Source organism: Leucopleurus acutus, assembly GCF_964270905.1.
Source record: "Leucopleurus acutus genome assembly, chromosome: 17".
Classification (NCBI taxonomy): Eukaryota; Metazoa; Chordata; class Mammalia; order Artiodactyla; family Delphinidae; genus Leucopleurus; species Leucopleurus acutus.
The window spans coordinates 67,223,122-67,244,927 of NC_139159.1; the positions used below are offsets into that span (position 1 = coordinate 67,223,122).

The 21,806-nt window shown below is 36.3% G+C and overlaps 1 pseudogene across 1 annotated transcript in view; it reads right to left on the reverse strand.

The window, feature by feature from the left end:
• The window catches only part of LOC309974394 (metalloendopeptidase OMA1, mitochondrial-like), a 41,632-nt pseudogene extending 21,915 nt beyond the window's left edge, over positions 1–19,717 (reverse strand). The window contains exon 1 of the transcript in view: positions 19,631–19,717. The product of the transcript in view is annotated as a metalloendopeptidase OMA1, mitochondrial-like (transcript). The remainder of the gene's footprint in view (positions 1–19,630) is intronic.
• Between the last annotated feature and the right edge of the window lie 2,089 nt (positions 19,718–21,806).

Genomic DNA, 21,806 nt, shown 5'->3' on the forward strand with positions numbered 1-21,806 from the left:
TGGAGTGCCTTAATCATGAGGATAAAAAAAACTCAAAGTGAAAACAAAGGCTAACGATTGCCCTTCACTTCTACACTGTTTCCACTTCATGTTTTTTGCCTCCTTTTCCTTTGATTCCTCTTTTGATCTACTTATTCTATTTTTAGCTCTTATGTTACTTTGAACTAATGTCATACTTTTGCTACAGTCAAATGAGTTGATTTACTGCTTAGTTATCAAAGGGCAATCTTGTTTCAATCATTTCTGCATCTGGAGGGCCCATTAATAGAGGGCCCAGGTATTCATAATAAAAGAAAGTTTTTCAGAATTTAATTTTTTTTTTTACTGGAGTAAAGTTGCTTTACAATGTTGTGTTTGTTTCTGCTGTACAACAAAGTGAATCAGCTATATGTATAAGAGAAATATTTAGGTCAGGTACTATGAATTACCAGAATTTTATCACTCCTTCTTAACCTATTCTGAGATTTAACTTTGTTTTCTTTTAGCTTTCTTATGGCATTGACTGTGTATTTCTTTATAATTTGGAAATTTTTATACCTTTATAATTCACACTTCAGTTTACAAGTGGCTTAAGGGGAATGGCCATTGGTGATTTAACACTGCAGTTGCTTCAACACTTAAGACAATGTCTTAAAAAATAGGTTCAATTAACATTTGAATAATTAATTCAGTTAAAAAGTTAATAAAAACAATTGAGATGAAAAGTGTGCTAAGTTCTTTCTGTCCATATCCCATAACTAGAGAAGCCTGGCTAACAGGATAACAATGTTTCTAAGTCAATACATATCACTTTATACAAATGCTGCAAATTACTCAGAGGATAATAAAAATTCATATAATTGTGCATTACATCATCATATGTTAACATTACCATCATGATAATGGACTAAAATGAGCACCTAAAATATGTATTACCTCAATTATTTTCCCCAAATGTTTTGAGGTGTAGTATTATTATCCCCCTTTTCAAATACAGAATCCAAAACATAGAAGGGGAAAGTCACACAAAATCCTGTAACCTGCTATTTCTTTCTCCTTTTTTAATTGAAGTAGAATTGACCTACAACGGCTATGTTAATTCCAGGTGCACAACATAGTGATTCAATATTTCTATACATTATAAAAGGATCACCAAGATAAGTATAGTTACCATCTGTCACTATACAAAGATTTTACAGTATTATTGACTGTCTTCCCTATGCTGTATAGTTCATCCCCATGACTCATTATTTTTGTAACTAGAAGTTTGTATCTCTTAATCTCCCTCACCTATTTCACTCAGCCCCCTCACCCACCTTTCTTCTGGCAACCATCTCTTTGTTCTGTGTATCTATGTGTCTGTTCCTGTTTTGTTATTTGTTTATTTTTTTTGTTTTTAGATTCCACATATAAGTGAAATCCTACAGTATTTGTCTTTCTCTGTCTGACTTATTTCACTTAGCACTATATAATTTGGGTCTATCCAAACTGTTGCAAAAGATAAGATTTATATTTTTTATGGCTGAATAATATTTATATATGTATATGTATTATATGTGTATGTATAGATGTATATGTGTATATATATATATATATATATATATATATATATATATATATATATATATATATATATATATCACATCTCCTTTATCCATTCACTTATAGATGGGCACTTAGGTTGCTTTTATATCTTGGGTATTGTTAAAGAAAAAAACAATGCTTCAATGAACACAGGTGTGCATATATCTTTTCTAATCAGTGTTTTTGTTTTCTTTGGAAAAGTACCCAGAAGTGGAATTGGTGGATCCAACGGTAATTTTACTTATAGTTTTTTGAGGAAACTCCATATTGTTTTCCATAGGGGCTGCACCAATTTAAATACCAACCAACAGTGCCTGAAGGTTCCTTTTTTCCACATCCTCACCAACACTTGTTATTTATTGTCTTTTTGATAATAGCCATTCTGACAGGTGTGAGGTAATATCTCATTTTGGTTCTGATTTGCATTTTCCTGATACGTGATGTTAAACATCATTTCATGTGTCTGTTGGCCATCTGTATGTCTTCTTTAGAAAAATGTCTTCTCAAGTTCTCTGCCCATTTTTTAATCAGGTTGTTTGGATTTTTGATGTTGAGTTATATGAGTTCTTTGTATATTTTGGATATTAACCCCTTATTGGGTTTATTAATTGCAAATATCTTCTCCCATTCAGTAGGCAGCTTTTTGTGTTGTTGATAATTTCCTTTGCTGTGAAAAACCTTTTTAGTTTGATATGGTCTCATTTGTTTATTTTTTCTTTTGTTTTCTCTTGCCTGAGGAGACAAATCAAAAACTAAAATTGCTAAGACTGATGTCAAAGAGCATAGTGCCTATGTTTTCTTCCAGGATTTTTATGGTTTCAGGTTCCACATTTAAGTCCTTCATCCATTTGAGGTTCTTTTTGTACATGTTGTGAGAAAGTGGTACAGTTTTATTCTTTTGCATGTAGCTGTCCAGTTTTCCCAACACCTTTTATTTGAGAGGCTGTCTTTTCCCCGTTGTATATTCTTGCCTTCTTGCCATAGATTAATTGATCATGTAAGTGTAGGTTCATTTCTGGGTTCTCTATTCTGTTGCACTGATCTATGTGTCTGTTTTTGTGCCAGTACCATACTCTTTTGATTACTGTCACTTTGTAGTAGAGTGGGAAATCAGGGAGTGTGATATCCCCAGCTTTGTTCTTCTTTCTCAAGATTGTTTTGACTATTTGGGGTCTTTTGTGTTTCCATACAAATTTCCAAGTTATTTGTTCTAGTTCTGTGAAAAAATGCCTTTGGTATTTTGATAAGGATTTCATTGAATCTGTAGATTGCCTGGGATAGTAAGGTCATGTAAAGATATATATTTCTATACATAAATGCAGTCTCTCCACCAGAAAAACACCTCCTTTTCCTGACTTCTTAGCTTTAATAAAAAGCATTCTTTCTGCCATATTAAGTTGATTTATTGTTTCATTTATTTTTCTTTTGCTAGATTTTAATTTTCATGAGGACAGGATAAGATATTTGTCTTGTCTGTTGTTGTTTCCCAGAGAAAAAAGATCCCACAGTGCCTAAGGCATATTAGTCACCCAATAAACATTTGTTGAATGAGTTAATAAATTTAGAGTTTCAGAAAAGTGTAACAAAGAATATTTTATCCATTTAAAAATTGAGGTGGAAAGAGAAATAAAATGATGTAATAGATTTTTATATTAGTGGTTAATATTTGCGTTAGATAAAATGCTTCCATAGGGGTTTAGGAATATAAATTTACATTATGAGTAAGTTTGATTTCTCATAAAATTATCATACTAGATTATTAAATTTAATTGCAGGCAAAGAATCTGAGAATAAACTGCCTTTAATCTTCTAGTCTCTCAAACTCTGACTCTCACAGTGGCTGGAATAAAAAAAAAAAAGAATTTCAGACAGTGGTGGATATTATCAGATATATTTTCCCAACAGGATACAGGTAAACACGTTTGGAAACTCCAGCAGGAAACCTCTAGCCAAGATTTGCTGCCATATGAGACCTGGGAAAGAGGATATTGGGCTAATCCTTGTCTGATATTTATGTGGGTGTCCTTAAAAGGGAGGAAGGAAATGGACTTTTTCCACAGCTGAATTCCAGATGTATCCAAAGGAACACATTTTACTCCTACTGATGTCAACTGTCTCCTAACTCCTTTCACTAATTATTACAGATTGGGCATTGTAAACCCATGTCATTTCAGGCAACCACTCTCAATGTTCTTGGTGTATGGTGTCTCTCTGATCTCTGCTCTTAGCTTAATAATAACAAGAATAGGAAAAATAACTGCCATGTAATGGGTATCTAGTGTTTGGCATGTCTTTGCATACATCACCTACTGTAATCCTCATGGCAAACCTGGTAGTAGTTACTACGATCTATATTTTACAGATGATGAAATCAGGGGCCAGAGTTAGTGACTCTGTGAACTGTTTAGTTCAGTAGAGTCTCAAGCTGAGGGTTTCTTGTAGCAGTGTTTCTTACAAAACCTAAGAGAGACATCCTTAGAAAATGAAGGTCAAGATTAAGTGTGAGCATGTTAATTTCAGTTTTTTCTTTCCAGTCCCTGTGTCTATGTAATGTTGAAGCAACAGCTCCATTCAAACCAGCCTTTGGACAACTGAACCATCCAATCAAGTGATCAACAAACTTAAAAATAAATGAATTGTCAGTTTGATATTTAGAGTCAAAATATACAGTTTACAAACAACATATCCTTGGTTTCATTGGTCTTAGCATTGCAGGTGATACATAATTATTACATAAATTAGAACTACCATGACTTTTGTGCCTTCTGTATCTTATTTGGTCTTCTTTACATGACTTCAGAGATTTGATGGTTAAAAAAATATATTTATCTTGTCCAGCCAAAAATGTGTTTTCTAACCTGCTATCGAAGAAAGGTTTCAGACCTAAGAGGCAGGGAGATGGCCAATTCAAGCCTTCTTTCAAATGTTTGGGTTTTGAGACAGCCAGTTCTATTTGCCAGCTGGAATGTAATTGGATTTGAGAAAGGATAATTTTCACCATGAAACTTGAATAAGTCATTACTTTAGCCTTCAAGATCCCTGATAGAGATCTAATCCCAAAACTCCAGAGAAAAAGAAACTCTCCTAAAAGGAGAATGGATTCACTGGAGATCTGATTTCTCAAAGAATGTGATTCTAAAGGATTGATCAGTAAGACACAGATAATGCCTTATGCCATGATGATTCTCTAACCATTGATGGACATTGTTATTTTCATCCTGCATTACTCACAATATAAATCTCTGACTGGCTGCCAGTCCTCACTTACCACTGTTTTCTAAATCCAGAACAATTTCAGCCTCACTTGTAGGCCTGACCTGTCTTTAGGCATTTTCCTAACTCAAGATAGAAGAGATATAACTTGGGACTCAGCCTCCAGCTCTGATTGGGTACTCAGTTCTACTCTACTTCTGAGACATGGTCCATATTTGTTCCTCATATATGGTAACAAGATTCCTCTTTTGTATCTTGTATTTGTTTTTATATTGGGGGACCTATACCTCTAAAACTGGGATCTGAATTTATTCTTTTCAAGCCAGCTTCCAGGAACTAAAGCTCTGGCCCGGTTCCTTGACCGTATGCCTGAGGCATTTTTACTCAACTGCAGATTTTCTTTGATACCTACCAAGCTACCCAGATTCCTCACAATTATTTGCTCTGGATTCCCATCCCCTCAGTAAACCCCTCTATTTACTTCCTCCAATCCCTATCTCATAATAACTGCTTCCTGAATACCGTTTTTGTAATTAACTTTTTGCATCCGTGGTTATGCTGATGGACTGGACTTACTCATGGTACCTGTGGCTGCTCTCTTTCCTGTGCCCATCTCTCGCAGAGCACTTGTGTTTGCCCTATTCCATTGCATCACTCAACTTTGGGTAGACATATGACACATAGGGTCCCATAAATCCTAACTGCTGAATATGCAGACGAATATCCCATTCTGGTCAGTGTGTGGGATTGCATAATCCCACATGCCATATAGCACTGCTGGCACAGTTCTTGCAGGAACAATTCCTCTTCCTGGAAATAATCACAACCAGAAGCATTAAATTTTGCAACACCCTGGGAAACCACTTGAACTATTCTGTGAGAGTGAGGAAGATATCAAGTATCAGTCCTGGAATCATCTTTTCTTAGAACAAAAAAACTGTGTTTGTGCTATCCTGATCACAGCAATTTTTCCCTGCATATTTTGAAAAAACACATATGCTTATATTATTTTAGATATTTAGGTGTATAGTGCCTAAATTTCCCAATTCAAATTATGAGGATATTTGAGCAATGGAGGTGCTTGCTTCTCCAGAGGTCTTTAAAATTAGGATAGGTACTCACTTATTTGCGATTTAGAACAAAGGCAAAAATTCTACCCAAATTTCTGGCTCCATATCAAGCCCTGTATCTGTAGGTTGCATTTTGTGGTGTTCATTTTGGCTCCTGAAGGTCTATTTTACATATAGAATTTATCATTAAAATTACAAAAATTATAAATAAGTTAATATATGTAATATATATAGACATATTTATACATATATACACATATATGTGTGTGTAGTCACAGAACATTTTACCAAGTGCATTTGCATATAATATTTCATTAAAAGTCTCAAAATTCACTGCAAATTAAATATTATCTCCATTTTATAGATGTAGAAGCAGAAATCTTAAGTGAGTTGATTAAAATCTCTAACAAAACCAGGAGCTGATTTCAGGTACTGTAGTTCCAAATCTCCCATTGTTTCCTCATATTCCACTTACCAAGCTTACTGCCTTAGCATCACCTCTCCCTATTAGGGTCACCAGTACATAGTATGTTACACTTTGAAATACATGCTATAAAAGGAAGACTCAGACTAAACCTTTAACAAAGCATCCAGTCTGGTAAATTGTAATATTTTATATTTCAACTATCCTTGAGAAAAAAATTATTAACTGCCTAGATAACCTAGGATGGAAAATTTTATTTTTTCCCCTTACCTAGAATGGGAGAAGAAAGTAGCAGAATCATCAAACATCTGTTCTTGAAAATGAAGTACTGATATTTCATTTCTTTTTTAACTTAGTTTTTCAGACAATACATTTTGTTTGGGCATTTATTAAGTATTAGGCACAGTGATAGAAACTGAGAATACAAAGATAAGAAAAAGACAGCATCTCTTCTGCGGTTGTTCATAGTTTAGTGATGAATGCTGTAATGCTTTTAATAGACGGGTCCACAAAATGTTCTGAAAACTTCAAGGGGGAGAATGCCACTCTATTTTTGGAAGTATAAAAACTGAATTCAGTAAAAAGTCACTTAGGAAAGGAAAAGAAGAAAAAAAAATAAATCTGTTGAGTAAGGAATTCAGATTGAAGGAAGTCCATATATTAAGGCTTAAAATAATGCAATTATCAAGAATATTCTGGAACTGGTGTGTTGTGGACAAAGAAGGGTTATACATCAGTCTGTAAGTTAGTTTAGGCCAAGAAGAATCACAAATATCATTCTGAGATTTTTCTACCCATTCCAACAGTTCATACGTGGAAGTATCAAAGGAGATCCTGAAATCTTCTGGCCAAGTCCCTAAATTTGATTTCCCTCAAAAGCAGAGCCTGAGACAAGGATTGTGTTACAAATAATTTATTTGGGATGCGATCTCAGGAATCAAGGTGAGGGAATGGAGAGGGGAGGAAGGGAAAGGAAGAAAGCCATTAGTGGATGTCAAAATGAGTTGGTTACCACTGTGACATCTAGGGCTCAATCTGGCTTGGGATTCACTGGGAGATGCAGAATAGACCATAGTGTTGCCCTACCAAGCGTGAGGAATCTGGAGCATTCATCTACACTCTCTACTCTTCATCCACTGTGGGTAATTCCTAGGGCATTCTTCCCAGAACTTCTGGCTTGACCTAAACTAAGAGCATTCTCATTAGATAAGCCTTTAGGTGGAGAGATAGAGGACATGTTAGCTCCTAGGAGAGCCGTGTATAGGTGATCTCTTAGGTGGGCCTGTAGTTTTATAGGACTACAAAGAGGATCATATTTATTTCTTTACAAAGTGTGAAACTAGCCTATTCTATCTGGGAGGCAACAGTGGAGACCCCCTTGAAGAGGCTGTGAATTTTAAGTCATTAGGGTTTTCTTCCTTGTCATCTCCTTCAATGAGTCTGCCTCCATGGTAAATCTGAAACATGCCCAAACCATATCATCCATGATAGAATCCCACTGCCTGCTGAGAAGGTTAGTTTTTAAAATCTGGGGTATCCTAATTGCAGTCAGCAGGCTTCCTTTGAATGCCTATGGGGCCTGGGAAAGCAAACTGTGTTTGTTATTTGTCCTCCTTGGGATATACAGTATCAAGAAACAAGGCCCACCTTCCAAGGCTTCAATCTCTTTTCTTGCTCCAGATTGCAAATGACATCCTTGTGTGGGATGCATTAAAATCCTTTGTGTCCTGGTATCAGCCGGAGGCCTGCTCAGTGTACACCCTGGCAGCTCTCATAATGAGGAATAATAGGCAACATGTTTCCTTAAGATTTGTTATCTTTTCTCACTCAGCCCCAGCCAATGGGTCTGCTGGGCATTTTCTGAGCCCTGCTTTGGTGCAATAATGTGGAAGGCGAGACAGTAGAGCAGCATTTGTTATGGGATTCCAGCTGCAAACCTAACATCTGCTGAGTATTCTGTAACTTTCTTTGAACATAATTAAATACAATCACCAACCTTCCTCTTGGCCTCCCACCATAGACCCCATTAGAAAAAGGGAAGAAACTGACATCAAACGTATGTGGAAAATGCTGAACTATGAAACTAATTCAACCTCAATTTACCCATCCATTTCTGCTAAAGAAGCATTTGAATCATTATTGTCCTGAAAGCCTTTCTGCTTTTCTTCCTTTCTTTTTTCCTTCCTTCCTCCTTCCCTTTCTCTCTCCTCTCTTCTCTCTCTCTTTCTTTCATCATTTTCTTAAACAAATATTTATTAAGTACATTCCAGTACCCATGCAAGATAGACATCTGCCCTTATAAGTTTAAAGTTATTTAAAACAAGTTCAGAAACATAGTATCATGATTAGTGGGAAAAGCATTGACTTTGTAATCAGATGTACCTGGGTATAAATGCTTCTCAACTATTTCCTAATTATTTCACTTCCCTGGGTCTCCTTTCCTCATGTATAAAATGGCAAATGTTATTTTTTTAAACTCACAAGGTTGTTGTGAAGTATAAACTAGTTAACAAACCATAACACATGAAGCAACATATTACAGCTTTTCTGCTTGTCTCAGAACAAGTCCCTTTGTTCTTTGAAAAGAGTTAGACACTCCCTGTTTTCTGAATAAATGAGGAGGGGAATGTTAATCTTTTAACATTTTAAGAATATACGACTGTCTCTGGCCAGAAGAATATATTCCCATATGCATAGAAACAAACAATTTCAGAGTCAGAAGGGACTTTTACTCTATATAGATGAGAAAATAAACAACTTTAACGAATATGCCTCAAGTCATACAATTAATTGAGGGTTGAGAGTTGGCTGAAACTCAAGTCTTACGGCTTCTCTCCCAGTACTCCTTCAACTCGCTGCTCTAGAGTCAATTTGAGAATATAGGTGACTGGCCCAACGTGGAAATGGAGAGTCTGTTGTAATCTCTCTCTTACATCTGCTACTAGATTCCGTTTTCTTTTAAAAATATGTTTGTAACGTAATTATGACATTTTTGTGGTAGAGAACATTGATTGCTCATAGAGCAGTCATCCCCATCCTCTTCTTTTCTGAAATAGCCTTCATTCCACATAGAAGCTAAAAAGGATAGCTTCTTCCTTTCCCAGTCTCTTCAAAAGCTAAGATATGGGTATGAAATTAACGTCAGCTGATGGTACATGAGGGGATGGCTGATGCTGCATGGGGGGAATGTGTTCTGTTACTTACAACTTACAAGCTGTTTATTAAAAATATATATGCAAAAATAGTAAAACTAATCTATAATGTTAATATTTTGATTTTGTTACATTTGTTTGCATGTCTTTTCATATACGCACATCTATGTGAGCTCAAACATGTTCATACATATATATACATGGTCACTTGTAAGTAGTATTTTGAAACCTTTTTCGTGTGGTATTACCAATTTCCCATACAATTTAAAATTCTTCTACACCATTATTTTGGCTATACAATACTCTAACTTTTGACTAACTGGATGTTTATTTAAGCAGCTCCCTACCATTGATCATTAAGCTTATTTCCAACATTTTATATTATAAACAACATCTTCATGACTATCCACAAAACTAGAGTTGTCTTTCTTTCCCATAGCATATTAGTTTTCTCAAAACTGCATTTATAATGGCATTATTTTACTGAAAAGCCTGGAAAGAGCAAGTTACTTTGGAAAGTTTTATACTTTCTAAAGTGCTTTTATATTCATTGTCTCTTTTGACCCTCACAGTGATCTGTTGAAGGTGATTGGGTAGCTATTATTAACTCTATTTTTTAGGTGTAAAAACTAAGGATTATTGTTTGATTGGCTTTCTTAAGAACTAAGCTAGCATGTGGCATGTCATTAAAGGTTTTTTTGACTCTAAAGTATAGTATCTTCTATCTTTCTTTTCCTTTTATCTTCCTACCTGTCTGCTTTCCTCCGTTTTTATTATTTTTTTGACTAAAGAAAACATTATCTCTGCCCTTGAGTTGCTTATAATTCACTGGGGGAGAAAGGCAAGTAAATTGACATTTACATTATCTTGTGAAAAATGCAACTATGGAAGAATGAAGGAGTAGCTCTTAAATCAAACAGGAAAAGCTTCCTAGGAAAAGTAAAATTTAAGGAGAGATACTCCATATCAAGCTCATAATTCTCACTGAGGTGTTTAAAATTCCCTCTAATCAATTATAACCTCACTTTAAAATCTCCACTTCTTTGGAATTACGATATTACATTCAAATAAGGAAGAGTCCCTCCCTGTCTTTGGCCATCAACACTGCCCTCATCCTAAACTCCTTGACTATACCAGCCCTCCTTCATTATGTATACAATCTGTTGTCTTATGAATACTTACTCCACTTAATACAATCTTCCCACACCACCCCCCTCTCTAAATCCTACTCATCACATAAAACCCAGTTCAAGATTTATGTCTTTCATGAAACCAGAATCAGCACCTATGGCTGTGCCTGAGAAATACAGAATTCTCATATAGTTGGAGAAGACTATAACCTTCATTCTGTAAAATTTTCCATTCTCTGACCACAATTAAAGAAACACTAGATTGCTTACTATTATCAGTTATTGTGCCTTGGACCAGGACTACAGAGATATTTAGGGTATGGTCACTTCTAAGAGAAGGTCATTGTAATAGTCCAAGGATAGTGAGATGGTAACCTTGTGAGAAATGAGTTCTATATGTGTCCCCTTTTCTTCCCTTCTACAGATTTCTGTCTTTCTAGCTTTTTGATACAGGTGAGTATTAAATGATAGTGGTCTTGCATCTGAGTTTTCATAATCTTCTCAGAAGCTTAGAAGAGCTTCACAACTAGGACAAAATATCAGAAGGCTGAAGAGATGCCACTCAGAGGAGATTGAACAAAGCTGATATAAAAAGAGGCTGCCTGAGAAGGTGCTGACTGACAAAGACGTCCATTCAATGGACTTTGCCTTTGGAAGCCACTTCCCCTGGATTCTCAGAGATCTCTTTTTTTTTTTTTAATTTTATTTTATTATTATTTTTTTATATGGCATTTTCTTATTAGTTATCTATTTTATACATATTAGTGTGTATATGTCAATCTCAATCTCCCAGTTCATCCCACCCCCCCACCCCCCACTTTCCCCCCTTGGTGTCGATACCTTTGTTCTCTACATATCTCAGAGATTTCTGATAATGCTTGGCAACACTGTTTTGGAAATGGTATTTAGATTTATGTTAATAGACTTCACTGTAATTAACATCTATCAAAGCATTCAGGGGAATTTGGAACCTTTACCTTCTTGGCATGAGATCAATGCAATAGAGAAAAGGCATTTTGGTTGACAACTAAGCCAAAGTCCCAGAAATATCACTCAAGAACTCGGGATTTTGGCACTGAAAACAAAAGTACATAAATATATTGCTGAGGGCAATCTCCATAAATTGGATTTGAGTTGCCAAACCATGACGGAGGGCCAAAAGATAGGCAAGTTATGCAGACCATTAGAAGTTAAGTGGGCAAATATAAATTTAAAAAATTGATTACAGGAATACTTTGTTTTCTGAAGAACCTGACCTGTCCACACAGAGAAATGCATTTAATTTTATAATAAATACTTGCATTAGTAATCTATTGTTGCAAAAAACATTACCACAAATTTAGGGGATTAAAACAACACACTTTTACTATTCCAAAGTTTCTGTGGATCAGGAGTCTGGGCGCAGCTTATCTGGATTTTCTGCAAGGCTGTAATCAAGGTGTCAGCTGGGCTCCATTCTCATCTGGAGGAAAGACTGGGGAGGAATCCACTTCTTCCACTTTGTGAAGAAGTTCACACAGGTTTTTGGTAGAATGTATTTCCTTTTGTAGGATTGATGGCCCTAGCTTCTTGCTGGCTGTCAGCTGGAGGCTGTCCTCAGCTCCTAAAGGCTGTTCATAGTTCCTTGATATGTGGGTTTTTCCAACTGACCTTTTAATTTATCAAGTTGACAAGGAGAATATCTAGAGCCAGTTGACTAGTAGAGTCATATATTTTAACATAATCATGGGAGTGATGTCAGATTCATCCCTTTTGCCATATTTTATTGATTAGTAGCAAATCACAGGTCCCTCCCAAAATGCAATAGGAGGAGATTGAACAAAGCTGTAACCACCAGGAGGCAGAGATCATGGATATCGTCCAGATCTGTCTGCCACTATAAGGAATAAAAGGTTCATGGTTGTGTATGGATACACTGAGTTCTAAACTCAAGCATCATTTTTAAATCTATACCTTTCCTCTCTGGACTACTGCCACAGTTTCCGAATTGTTCTCTTAGCTCCTAATTTTACTCCTAAAAATCATCCTCCAGAGAACAAGGTTTATTTAAAATCCAGTTTTAACATGTCACAGACCTGCTGGTTGCTCTTCCTTCCCTAGTCCCCCACCTGCCTTCAGGTTAAATCCAGAATCTTTAGAATGGAACTATACTGAATGTATACAGCACATCTCTTCAGTTTTACTTCTAGTCTCTTCAGCTCTGCTTCTTATCACACTTCTTATGTTACCCTGCATGTAGTATGCTATTTCTCTTCTTAGCCTTTGCATATGATCACTACTTTCCCTCAAATAACTTCCTTACCTTCCCTGGCATTTCTTTCATCTGGAAAATTCTAACTTGTTCTTTAAGAAAATGCTGGCTTCGTCTCCTGTAAGAAGGCTTCTCTGTTATTTCCTTGCAGTTTCTCAAATTCTTTAATACTCTTTGCATAGCTGAACAGTTTAGTACCAACCCACTATGTTATGTTGATTATTTTGTTTTTCTGTCTCCTCCAACTTGTCTCTGGACAAATTCAGGGAAGAATTATGTTTTGCTCACTTCAAACTTCCTGATATTAGCATTGTACAGTGTCATTTGAATGAATCGATGAATTAACAAAATAGTCCTTGTCAGTAAATATATAATGTCAATTTTGGCTTCAAGATTTTTTTTCTTGAATGCACATCCTTCGTGAGATATCAGTATGTTGTAATTTTAGTAGTAGCATTTTTCCACGTTATTGGGTGTTTGAATTTCACCTATCGTTTCAGAAAAAATTTTAAAAGCCGTGAACGTTGGATTTTTGAGATACAAGTTGCAAATATTCCCCCTTAATTTATCTATCATTTAATTTTGCCTATTATGTTTGGCAATAGTTTTAAAAACTTTTTATGAAGGTAAATATTTTCTTTTGATTATTTCCATGTTGTTATCTTCTCTGGTTGACACAGAAAATTAAACAGTTCATGTGCCAAAGTGGAAGAGGGAAATTTACTCATTCTTTGGTTAACACTGATACCATAATCAGAATAGACACATACAATGTAGTGGTTTAAATAAACATATCTTACAATGCCTTGCACACATCAGGTGTTCAATAAATATTAATTGGGTTCCTCCATTATTTTTAGTCACACATAATACCCATGTATTTGTAGGCAAATACATACAAACATAGAAACACAAACTCAACTATTCATATATTCTTAATTCAGAAACCGATCATGTTTAGGGGTTTTCTCAAAATATCATATTTTGCTTTTCAACATATATGGCTTAAAACAACAAAAACAAATGTCTCACCATTCAGTGGGATGGGTCTGCTGTGTGGTTCCTCTGCTGGGGTCACCTGGGGTCACATATGTGACTTCAGCCATCTAGTTAATTACCAGGAACTGGATGGTCCAAGAAGGCTTCACTCATATGTCTGGTGATTGGGGCTAAGTGATGTCTGGCCTCTCTCTCCACATGGTCTCACTGTTCCAAGAACGCAAGTGCAGAAGCTACAAGGACTCTTGATGCCCTTCTCAGAAGCTGTACAAAATCACTTCCACTGTATTCTACTGGTCACAGCATATCACAAGGCCAAGCCAAAGTCAAGGGCTGGGAAAAGAGACTTCTCGTGAGGAGCTGCAAAGAACTTGAGGCCAATTTTGATCCACCAAATTGTATAGTTGGATTTTTAGACCAAGTCCTAAAGGGGCTCTATTCAGTCACTTGAACAAGTATCAGAATATAAGAGGAGCATAAATACAGCCCTTAGTGAGTCAAGGAAACTTCTTAAAAAGTGAATATTCTCCTGTTCATTAATCATTATAAAATGTTTTGTCGTGTTAGGTGCACCCTACACATATGGGGAACACTTGGAAATCTTAGGTTTTAAACCCCACCAACCGGTTTCCTTTTAAACCCCTAACTTTATGTATAGATATGTAGGTACTCATATACATAGAAATATATAAACATGTATTATTTACATATAAGCATACTGTTATTCACAAACTGTATATAAATGTATTCCCATAGTTAAAAATATTTTAAAGTTTCAATCCAACTCCTTTATTGTGATTACATAGAGGGGAAAGTAATTTATATAAATACAGCCTGAAAGCCTTTCAAAAATCCCCTATAGTATGGATTTTGGCTTCTCCCATCATTTGTTGATATGATGTGTATGATAAAGACCACACAGGATTTATATCTATATATTTTTTTAAATCACATAAAAATATAAAAGGAAAGGTTGGATGCTTTTTGCCAAAGTGCCACATTATGAGATATTTCAGTGTAGGGTATATTAGCAAAAACACGGAGTGCGTCTTTGGGTAAAAAGAACACAGATCAGTATGGAAAGACTTTAAGAGTTATGATTCATTTTTTGGAAACTTCAGCCATGTGCATTGTTAATCCTTTGTAGTTTTAATTGACCCTCGCCCTATATCTATCTTATTTCAACTTCCTGTATCCCTAAGTGTGGCTGCAAAAATACTGGGCTGGCCAAAAAGTCCGTTCGGGTGTTTAATAAGATGTTATGGAGAAATCCGAACGGACTTTTTGGCCAGCCCAATACTTTGATCTGCACATACTTTCTTTCTTAAGGAGCAACTAAGCAATCCTGTTAGGCCAGAGAAAATCATAAGTAACAGTGAGATACAGAATGACGTTAACAGGAGATTAACAAAGAACAGAAACTCTTTTTTATGATGCAACCCTTAATTTAAAAAGCATTCATGAAGAAAGAGTTTTAAAGAACAACGAGATGAGCAAATCGACCACTTTTGAATTGTATCTATCACAGACTGTATATGTCAATATATCACAGATTGTTGTGTAGATTCCTCCAGCTTCTAGGGCAGCAGTTGGCAAATTATGGTCTGTGTTCCAAATACAGCTCACCCTCTGCTTTTGTAAATAAAGTTTTATTGGGACACATTCATTTGCTAATGTTTCTATTGCTATTTTTGATATACAATGCCAAAATTGAATAGCCTTGAAAGAGATCACGTAGCCAGCACCACCTCAACAATTTACTGTCTGCCTCTGCACGCAAAAGTTCACTGATCCCTGCTGTAGGGCCTTGGATTTCTTCTGGCGAGGTGAATGAGAATCAGAAGTTGCAAACAGGGCTTCCCTGGTGGCGCAGTGGTTGAGAGTCCGCCTGCCGTTGCAGGGAACGCGGGTTCGTGCCCCGGTCCGGGAAGATCCCCCATGCCGCGGAGCGGCTGGGCCCGTGAGCCATGGCCGCTGAGCCTGAGCGTCCGGAGCCTGTGCTCCGCAGCGGGAGAGGCCACAACAGTGAGAGACCCGCGTACCGCAAAAAAAAAAAAAAAAGAAAGAAAGAAGTTGCAAACAAAACAGGAGGCGTTTGTGGTTTACTGGGAAGAATATTTTTATCGATCCTTGTCAAAAGGTTTGGACTGGGAAGAATATTTTTATCGATCATTGTCAAAAGGTTTGGGTTTGAATTTTGGTTGGCTATCTGTTGGCTGTGTAACTCTGGATAAGCTATTTAACCTGGGATTCTTCTGTTTCCAAAGTCTCTGTTACTTTATCTCTGACCTTAAAATGGTTGTTGATAAACATCCTGGAACAACTTTATGAGCTGTAAAAATGCCGTATATATGTGAATTACTATTAATTATAGTAACCATTTAATACTGTTGACCAAAATATTTTTCTTTCATAAGCTTTGTAAAACTGCAGTCCTCTGTCTTCCCAGAGTAAGGTATGGTTGCAAAGGTGGCTTTTGCCAATGAAATAGGAATCAAAGTATCACTGTGTCCCTTTGAAGGAGGAGTCATTTGGTAGGATCTTGGAACATATTAACTAAAAAAGAAGAAAATCCAAATTAGGTGCTAACTTTAGTTAGTAATAATGTACGAATATAAGTTCATCAGCTGTGCCAAGTGCATCACACTCATGAGCGATGTTAACAACAGGGAAAATAAGGTGTCGGCTATATGTGAACTCTGTCCTATCTCTGCAACTTTTCTGCAAATACAAACCTATCCTCAAATCAAAAGTTTTTTTGAAAAGATTATCTTGAACGGAATTCCTAGGGACTCATACCTTTTCTCAATAATCAGGGCTTTCGGGGTCATGCCAAGGTTGAGAATAAAATATTTCCCTTGCCCTTCACACATGTACTAGCTTTATTAATTCACGCAAATGTATTAATTCATTCAAACTAATGGATACTATTAAATAGCTGCCTTACAACAGACCACATAGCAAACATTGCACCAGGCACAGGAGGTATGGATTACAGAGCTTAATCAAATTTTAATTTTTTACTTGAAAAGAATAATAATCCTTGGGTCATTCTGAATTGTACTTGTTTTTCTTCCACTATCATTACTATAAAATATTTAGAAAGTAAAATCCTCAGTTTTTAAGGGGTATACAACTGGGTCTACCAGTTTTTAAAGGGTATTCTCTGTAACAGGAAGAGTTCTTAGATTTTTTTCCTGCCAAAAGGAATGGATATAAACTTCAACCAGTCATCCTGGCTCAAAAGCAGAACAGAGGGGTCATTGTTAAGAGACGAAGATGTAATGCAGAAAGAGAGAGAGCAGATCAGTGCAGCAGACACAAGTAAATGCAATTCCCTGGTGATAAGTAATTGGCAGCAGACATGCTGCCGAATGTACTGAGGACAGAGAGAACCTTCTTAAATTCAGTGAATTTTAAACAAAGACTCCAGAGTTGTTAAAGACAGAGAATGAGGACTGAACTTCAAATGATTGCAAACTAGGGGATTAAGTATTCTCTGCAATCCCTGATATGTGCTCTAACACATAAAAACAGCACTGGAAATGCAAAAACAACTGAGGCATAAGGAAATGCAGCAGAATATGCAAAGTAGAAGAAGATAAAGGGGCTACAATTCTTAGTGCTGAGCAATTTGAAACTGTTAATACTATATATCATTTATATTTTGTTTTGTGAACACACACACACACACACACACACACACACACTAGAGTTTATAAAAATCTCAACTCATAGTGTGAAGTTCAATTAATCTAAAGTAACAAAATCTCCCCATGAAACATACTGTGTATATACAGGCTAGTTGGGACTCATCTGACAGTTCCTTTTAAAGCTGTGATTTAAGGTTTGCCAGATAACGTGCTCTGTGGTGTTGTATGCATTCTCACCACAGCACTAAGAGCTGGGAATTAGGAAACCCCATTTACAAATGAGGATTCTAGTTCACATAAGTAGATTAAACTACCAAATATAAGATAGCAAATTAGCATTGGATCCAGATTCAAACCCATCTTCCTAACAGGTACGACCAAAATTCTGATGGTCAGAGTAGGCGAAATGAATTCTGATCCCGTTATCTCCCATATAATCTGCTTTAGCCATAATTGTGTCTGTGTGGTACACTGAATGAATACATATGATTCTCACCAGTGAAATTGATCACGATGAGCTGGTTAGAAACAGTAAAGTGGAGAGTCTGATTATTTGCCATGGTTTCTCGTGAAACACTAATGTTGTTAACCTGGAATGTGTGGACTGCGGCTGAGTGGGATGACGGGATGGCTGGGTCAAAAAAGAACTTTCTTGAGAGATAGCAACTTCCTCGAGAGATATCGCATCCTTGAGAGACAGCACAATTGAGTTAGCGGAGTGATGCTTGCATCATCCAGTAGGGTATATAAAAGTCTTATCTTCCCAATCTACTACTTGTGCTGTCCTTTCTCTTCTCCAGCTTACTGACTTTGGGGGCATTTTTATATTGAAAGATATCAACAATTAAAAAGCATATGGGACTCATTTGAATGGTTAAATAATAAAACAAATACTTGTGTAGCCAATACCAAGCCAACAGTTTTGTAGCCATTAAGATACATTTACCCATCTCTTTTCCTCCCTACAAGAGGTAACCCTAATCCTGAATTTTGTCTCAATCTTTTCCTGGCTTTTCTCTGTAGTTTTACCACTTACTATGTATTTGTATTTAATAAATTATTTAGTTTTGGTTGGTTTTAACCTTTTATGTAAGTAGGATAATCTTACACACTTATTTTAGCCATCGTATGTTTGAGATTCATTCCTGCTACTAACGGATAAATTCCTGTTTCCTGCAATTACTATCTCATTTCACGAACGCTTCAGTTTATTTACTCATTTAGCAGCGCTGGGCAGTTAGGGTTTTCCCAGTATTTACTAATAATGACACTGTTGCTGTGACTATTCGGATACCTGACTCCCGATCCATGAAAAAAATTCTCCCTGCAAGTTTACCCAGGATATGTACCAAAGAGAGGAGCTGCTGTGTATCATGGCATGTACATGTTCAAATTCACTAGGTAATTCCACTTTTTCCCCAGAAGACTTGTAGCAATGTATGCCCCACTAGCAATGGGTAATAGGTCCCCATTGTTCCACAGCCTCATGTACATTTTCTATAATCCACCTGCATAGTTTTACCAAATTGGTCCATGTGAAATACTGGCTTAGCGGTTTAAATTTTCTATTTCTCTGAGAATACAATTAAGCAATATTCTGTATGTTTATGGTCATTTGTGTTTCTACTTCTAAGGAATGCCCACTTGTGTCTTTTCTCATTTTATTTTCATGTCTTTCTTTCCCATAAATTCTTTGTATATTCTGGAGACTAGCTCTCTGTCAACTCTATGTATTAAAAGTATCTTCTTCCTGCATGTGGCTTTATCACTCTCTTTGTGGTAACTTTTGATGATTAAGAGTTTGTGTTTTTAAATTTAATGTGGTTAAATTTATCAAGGTTTCCCCTTATGTTTTATATTTTTATGTCCATTATAATTTCTTTCAATATCCCTTTTGGAGGGTTGTTTCTGGTTTGTAAAACTATGTTCCTCTATTGCATAGGTAATATTTATAGCTACTGAAGCCTACTTAAACTCAGTATTCAAGTTTTCCTTTCAGTTTAATCCTTCTCAAAAATTGTTCTGACCTTCTCTTTCCCACTTTCCTGTCTGAACCTTCTTTGTGAAATATTACCATAACTAATTGAAAATTATTCTAAATACCTCTAGAGTCTAAATTAAGAATTACTTCATATTGGCTTAAATATCAGCTTCTTTCCGCCAACTATCCCTCACATCCGGTACACTTCCTGAAAGGTCAGGAACTTCAGGGTTCTCCTTTCTTCTGAAATCATAGCAATCAGGCTCCGTGAGTTCCTTCATCTCGTCTGTGGAGGAATATTTTATTTTAAAAAAAGAGAGAGAGAGAAAGAATGAAAGAAGGTTTTCTTTCTAATCCCACACAGAGAAACATTCCTTTTCGTAGCCAGATCCACATCAAGATGCAATCATTTGTTCTGGTTTTTAATCACACTTGACTGAATTGTTTACCTTAAAAATGGTACAATTAAAGACATTTTCAGGTTTCTATTCAGCCATGCAATGTGGCTCTCAGCCCAGGCTTGCTCCTAGCCACAAAATCTTCCACCAAGCAATAGATGTGCAGAGATGTTTGCAATACTGATAAAAGATACAAATAATCTTCCACATAGGTTTTTCCTTGTTATGAAGTGAAGAAGCAGTACTCTGGAGAAGTCTTTGGGTTGAAATTTAGAAGATATATACATTCGTCCTTCAGTATCCATGGAGGATTAGTTCCAGGACTCCCCTGGATACCCAAATCTGCAGATGTTCAAGTTTCTTATATGTAAACTGGCTCTGGTTTCCATGCAGAGTGGTTAAATCCAGACATGGAACCCACAGATACTAAAGGTCGACTGTATTCTACCCTTAGTTCTCATGTTAGGATCACTCTCTGTGCCTCACTTTCCTCATCTATCAAATGGGAGTGTCGAAGTAACAGTTTTAAAGTCTTTTGTTGATGTTGTTGTTTAAATATGCATTTATTGTTTTAACTCTGTTTCTGGAAGACCCCATATTTTCAAATAGTCAGTCACTATATGTCCTTCTTATTAGGTAAGCAGTTTTATTAATGGACGAGGGGTAGTAAATCCCTTCAGACCACCAGTATTTGGGAAGAGGGTTGGAGGCATTTCATCAGGTTGACTAAATATAACCAGGCATAGTATCTTACTCCAGAGCCTGACCTCCTTTACTGCCGTGGAAGAAAACAAACTTAATTCTGTCCAGCTGTTTTTATTCTAGCCATATTTTCATTGTCAGTGAGCTCAGACACAACTTACAATATTATTTTCAATATAAGTTGGCCTTGACTATATATTGGTACACCAAATTTCAGATTCACTTCCAAGGAAGAAAGCGTTTTGATTAAAACATGTTTGAATTTCGACCTTTTTACTAAATCTTTTTCTTTCCCTTTTTTCTCCTCCACACAAATATATAAAACAAATGTTCAAGTCCAAGACAAAGATAATTCTAAAGTTCTTTTTTCTATGTGGAAAGTATAGTGTGAATTAACATACAAATGTTTACTATGGGATAAGAGCTTAATAAATAGCTTCTCTAGTCATTCATCTAAAAATTTTTATTGAAGATTAACTTATGAAAATTGTGGCAGGCTAACTTTTGTCCCAGCTATCATAAAACTTCTCATGAGAGACAAGGACAATAAGCTAGTTTTAGTGGGCATTATTGCTAAGTCTAGAGCTGTCTAAGAAATAGAACTTCATTTTCTAGAGCTTAATATTTGTTTCCAAGTCCCATTCTGCTGGAAGAAAATGGCCTCAGGTCTTCCCAGGGTTTTATGTCTCTAGAGTTATGCCACTGATCTTGGGTCACGGTGGGGAGAGCACTATGGTCCTCAGCCCTGGTCTGGGTAGAGCCTGAGGATTACCATTGTCTGAAATTTATGGCACTTTGGGGGTTTGTAGTTTTTTTCTGTTGCTTCTGTACTGTGTTTGGCGCGAAGTGATGTTTTGGTAGAGTTCCCATTTGCCTGGTCATTCTGTACAGCCATTTCACTCACTGAGTCTTTATTGTTTCCCCAGCAGAGCTGCCAGGAAGTGGTCCTCTGATACCTCCTCATCTTGCTACTCACTTTCCCTACACAGGACATGAGAGATAGGTCAGGTGGCTGGAATTTCTTTCTACTCTTGGGTGAATTCTTCTCCTTTCCTGTTTCCAGCCAAGACACCTGTTCTCTAAAGAGATCACATTTGAAACTAAAGGAAGAAAAGGGTTGAGTCATTCACAAATTGAGAGAAAAACGTTTGAGTAGGTTCAGCACGGTCTGGTTGTGTTTGGAGAATTAATCTAAATATACATTTTCAATTCTTTCTTCTAATATTCCCATGAGATGAGCACTTATGATTTTATTGATAAAAATTAAAGC